Source organism: Arachis hypogaea, chromosome 9, assembly GCF_003086295.3.
Source record: "Arachis hypogaea cultivar Tifrunner chromosome 9, arahy.Tifrunner.gnm2.J5K5, whole genome shotgun sequence".
NCBI classification, from domain to species: Eukaryota; Viridiplantae; Streptophyta; class Magnoliopsida; order Fabales; family Fabaceae; genus Arachis; species Arachis hypogaea.
The window spans coordinates 43,701,767-43,707,150 of NC_092044.1; the positions used below are offsets into that span (position 1 = coordinate 43,701,767).

Here is a 5,384-nt window from a genome sequence, read left to right on the forward strand (position 1 = left end):
AAAACTATATCTATTCAATCATATCTTTTTAATCATATCTTTCTCAAAATAAGCTTTCAATCATTTCTTTTTTATTTCTAATTTCAAAATCTTTTTCAAAAATCACTTTACTTCTTTCTCAATCTTAGTTTTCGAAAATCATCAATCAATTTTCAAAATGTTTTTAAAATGTTTTTAATTTATTTTCGAAAATTTCTTCCCCTCTTCTCACATCCTTCTATTTATGGACTAACATGTACAATTCGAACTCTATCTTTCTAAGTTCGAATTCTTCTACCTCTTCCTTCTATTCCTCTGACACCGCAAGGAATCTCTATACTGTGACATAGAGGATTCCATATTTTCTTGTTCTCTTCTCTTTCATATGAGCAGGAGCAAAGACAAAAGCATTCTTGTTGAGGCTGACCCTGAACCTAAAAGGACCTTGAAGCGAAAACTAAGAGAAGTTAAAGCACAACTCTCTGTAGAGGACCTAACAGAAATCTTCAAAAAAGAAGACATGGCAGCCGAAAACAACAACAATGCCAACAATGCAAGGAAGGTGTTGGGTGACTTTACTGCACCTACTCCCGACTTCTATGGGAAAAGCATCTCTATCCCTGCCATTGGAGCAAACAACTTTGAGCTTAAGCCTCAATTAGTTTCTCTAATGCAACAAAATTGCAAGTTTCATGGACTTCCATTGGAAGATCCTCATCAGTTTTTAGCTGAATTCTTGCAAATCTGTGACACTGTTAAGACCAATGGGGTTGACCCTGAGGTCTACAGACTTATGCTATTCCCTTTTGCTGTAAGAGACAGAGCTAGGATATGGTTGGACTCACAACCTAAAGAAAGCCTGAACTCTTGGAAAAAGCTAGTCAATGCCTTCTTGGCAAAGTTCTTTCCACCTCAAAAATTGAGTAAGCTTAGAGTGGAAGTCCAAACCTTCAGACAGAAGGAAGGTGAATCCCTCTATGAAGCTTGGGAAAGATACAAACAATTGATCAGAAAGTGTCCTTCTGACATACTTTCTGAATGGAGCATCATAGGTATCTTCTATGATGGTCTGTCTGAACTGTCCAAGATGTCATTGGATAGCTCTGCTGGAGAATCTCTTCATCTGAAGAAGACGCCTGCAGAAGCTCAAGAACTCATTGAAATGGTTGCAAATAACCAATTCATGTACACTTCTGAAAGGAATCCTGTGAACAATGGGACGAATCAAAAGAAAGGAGTTTTTGAGATTGATACTCTGAATGCCATATTGGCTCAGAACAAAATATTGACTCAGCAAGTCAATATGATTTCTCAAAGTCTGTCTGGAATGCAAGCTACACCAAGCAGTACTAAGGACGCTTCATCTGAAGAAGAAGCTTATGATCTTGAGAACCCATCAATGGAAGAGGTGAATTACATGGGAGAACCCTATGGAAACACCTATAATCTTTCATGGAGAAATCATCCAAATCTCTAATGGAAGGATCAACAAAGACCTCAACAAGGTTTCAACAATAATAATGATGGAAGAAATAGGTTTAGCAATGGCAAGCCTTTTCCATCATCTTCTCAGCAACAGACAGAGAATTCTAAGCAGAGCCACTCTGACTTAGTAACCACGGTCTCTGATCTAATCAAAGCCACTCAAAGTTTCATGACTGAAACAAGGTCCTCCATTAGAAACTTGGAGGCACAAGTGGGTCAGCTGAGTAAGAAAGTTACTGAACTCCCTCCTAGTACTCTTCCAAGCAATACAGAAGAGAATCCAAAAGGAGAATGCAAGGCCATCAACATGGCCGAACTTGGAGAGGAGAAAGAGGCAGTGAGCGCCACTGAGGAATGCCTCAATGGACATCCACTGGCCTCCAATGAGTTCCCTAATGAGGAACCATGGGAATCTAAGGCTCACACTGAGACCATAGAGATTCCATTGGATTTACTTCTACCATTCATGAGCTCTGATGAGTATTCTTCCTCTGAAGAGGATGAAGATGTCATTGAAGAGCAAGTTGCTAAATATCATGGAGAAATCATGAAGCTAAATGACAAGTTATTTGGTAATGAGACTTGGGAGGATGAACCTCCTTTGCTCACCAAAGAACTGGATGACTTGACTAGGCAGAGATTACCTCAAAAGAGATAGGACCTTGGAAAGTTCTCAATACCTTGTACAATAGGCACCATGACCTTCAAGAAGGCTCTGTGTGACCTAGGGTCAAGCATAAACCTCATGCCTCTCTCTGTAATGGAGAAGCTATGGATCTTTGAGGTACAAGTTGCAAGAATCTCACTAGATATGGCAGACAATTCAAGAAAACAAGCTTATGGACTTGTAGAGGATGTTCTGGTAAAAGTTGAAGACCATTACATCCCTACTGATTTCATAGTCCTAGAGACTGGGAAGTGCATGGATGAATCTATCATTCTTGGCAGACCCTTCCTAGCCACAGCAAAGGCTGTGATTGATGTTGACAGAGGAGAATTGATCATTCAAGTGAATGAAGAATCCTTTGTGTTTAAGGCTCAATGATATCCCTCTATAACCATAGAGAGGAAGCATGAAGAGCTTCCCTCAAAATAGAGTCAAACAGCGCTCCCACAGTCAAACTCAGTTTGGTGTTGGGAGGCCACAACCAACTTTTAAGTTTGGTGTTGAACCCCCACATTCAAACTCTAAGTTTGGTGTTGGGAGGTTCCAATATTGCTCTGAGTATCTGTGAGGCACCATGAGAGCCCACTGTCAAGCTACTGACATTAAAGAAGTGCTTGTTGGGAGGCAACCCAATGTTATATTTATCTATTTTCCTTTGTTATTTTATGTTTTCTATAGGTTGATGATCATGGGAATTCACAAAATCAATTGAAAAAGCAAAAATAGCATGAAAAACAGAAAGAAAAACAGCACACCCTGGAGGAAAACTTGCTGGCTTTTAAACGCTAGTAAGGGTAGTAAATGGGCGTTTAACGCCCAGTCTGGCACTATTCTGGGCGTTTAACGCCAGAAAGGGGCACCAGACTGGCGTTAAACGCTAGGAAGGGGCAAGAAGCCGGCGTTAAACGCCAAAAATGGGCACCAGCCCCGTGTTTAACGCTAGAATTGGCAGAAGGAGCATTTTTGCTCGCCACTTGGTGCAGAGATGAATTTTCCTTGACACCTCAGGATCTGTGGACCCCACAGGATCCCCACTTACCCCACCACTCTCTCTCCTCTTCACCCATCCACCAATCACCTCAACACCTCTTCCAAAAACCCCTCACCTATCATATCCCACTATTCTCTTCACCACTCACATCCACCCTTCATAAAACCCCACCTACCTCACCATTCAAATTCAAACCACTTTCCCTCCCAAACCCACTCATTATGGCTGAACCATACACCCCCTCTCCACTCCTATATAAACCCATCTTCACTCTTTCATTTTCACACAACCTAAACACTACTTCTCCCCCTTGGCCAAACCACAAAGCCACCTCCATCTCCTCTATTTCTTCTTCTTCTACTCTCTTCTTTCTTCTTTTGCTCGAGGATGAGCAAACCTTTTAAGTTTGGCGTGGTAAAAGCATTTCTTTTTGTTTTTCCATAACCATTTATGGCATCTAAGGCCGGAGAAACCTCTAGAAAGAGGAAAGGAAAGGCCAAAGCTTCCACCTCCGAGTCAGGGGAGATGGAGAGATTCATCTCAAGGGTGCATCAGGACCACTTCTATGAAGTTGTGGCCATGAAGAAGGTGATCCCCGAGGTCCCTTTCAAACTCAAAAAGGGTCAACTTTGATCAAAGGTTGGACCACATGGATACCACTAAGAAAAGGATAGAGTAAACAAGAGATCCCACTCATGGACATGAGGAAATTCCTCCCCATGAAATCCCTGAGATGCCTCAAGGGATGCACTTTCCTCCACAAAACTATTGGGAGCAAATCAACACCTCCCTAGGAAAATTGAGTTCCAACATGGGACAACTAAGGGTGGAGCACCAAGAACATTCCATTCTCCTCCATGAAATTAGAGAAGATCAAAGAATCATGAGAGAGGAGCAACAAAGGCAAGGAAGAGACATTGAGGAGCTCAAGCACTCCATAAGATCTTCAAGAGGAAGAACAAGCCGCCATCACTAAGGTGGACCCGTTCTTTAACTTCCTTGTTCTTTATTTTCCTGTTTTTCGAATTTTCATGCTTATGTTTATCTATGTTTGTGTCTTATGATCATTAGTGTCTTAGTGTCTATGCCTTAAAGTTATGAATGTCCTATGAATCCATCACCTTTCTTAAATAAAAAAAATGTTCTTAATTGAAAAAGAGAAGAATTGCATGAATTTTAAATTTTATAGCAGATTAATTATTTTGATGTGGTGGCAATACTTTGACTTCTGAATGTATGCTTGAACAGTGCATATGTCTTTTGAATTTGTTGTTCATGAATGTTGGCTCTTGAAAGAATGATGAAAAAGGAGACATGTTACTGAGGATCTGAAAAATCATAAAAATGATTCTTGAAGCAAGAAAAAGCATTGAATTCAAAAAAAAAAAAAAAGAGAGATTATGTTCGGAAAAAAAAAGAGAGAGAAAGCAAGCAGAAAAAGCCAATAGCCCTTTAAACCAAAAGGCAAAGGTAAAAATAAAGTTGTGATTCAAGGCAAAAAAGAGTGTGATTAAGAACCCTGGACACCTCTAATTGGGGACTCTAGCAAAGCTGAGTCACAATCTGAAAAGGTTCACCCAGTTATGTGTCTGTGGCATCTATGTATCCGGTAGTAATACTGGAAGACAGAGTGCTTTGGGCCACGGCCAAGACTCATAAAGTAGCTGTGTTCAAGAATCATCATACTTAACTAGAAGAATCAATAACACTATCTAGATTCTGAGTTCCTATAGAAGGATAAAGTGAGATGCCAAAACTGTTCAGAGGCAAAAAGCTAAAAGCCCTGCTCATCTAATTAATACAGATCTTCATAGATGTTTTTGGACTTCATTGCATATTCTCTTCCTTTTATCTTATTTGATCTTCAGTTGCTTGGGGACAAGCAACAATTTAAGTTTGGTGTTGTGATGAGCGGATAATTTATACGCTTTTTGGCATTCTTTTTAGTATGTTTTTAGTATATTTTAGTTAGTTTTTATTATATTTTTACTAGTTTTTAGTTAAAATTCACTTTTCTGGACTATACTATGAGTTTGTGTGTTTTTCTGTGATTTTAAGTATTTTCTGGCTGAAATTGAGGGACCTGAGCAAAAATCTGATTCAGAGGCTGAAAAGGACTGTAGATGCTGTTGGATTCTAACCTCCCTGCACTCGATGTGGATTTTCTGGAGTTCTAGAAGCCCAATTGGCGCGTTCTCAACTGCGTTGGAAATTAGACATCCTGGGCTTTCCAGCAATATATAATAGTTCATACTTTGCCCG

General features: G+C 40.0%; 1 non-coding gene across 1 annotated transcript; it reads right to left on the reverse strand.

Moving 5' to 3' along the window:
* Positions 1-904: 904 nt before the first annotated feature.
* On the reverse strand, positions 905-1,008 carry LOC112713620 (small nucleolar RNA R71). The gene has a single exon (XR_003158591.1). It is a non-coding gene; the product is annotated as a small nucleolar RNA R71 (small nucleolar RNA).
* Between the last annotated feature and the right edge of the window lie 4,376 nt (positions 1,009-5,384).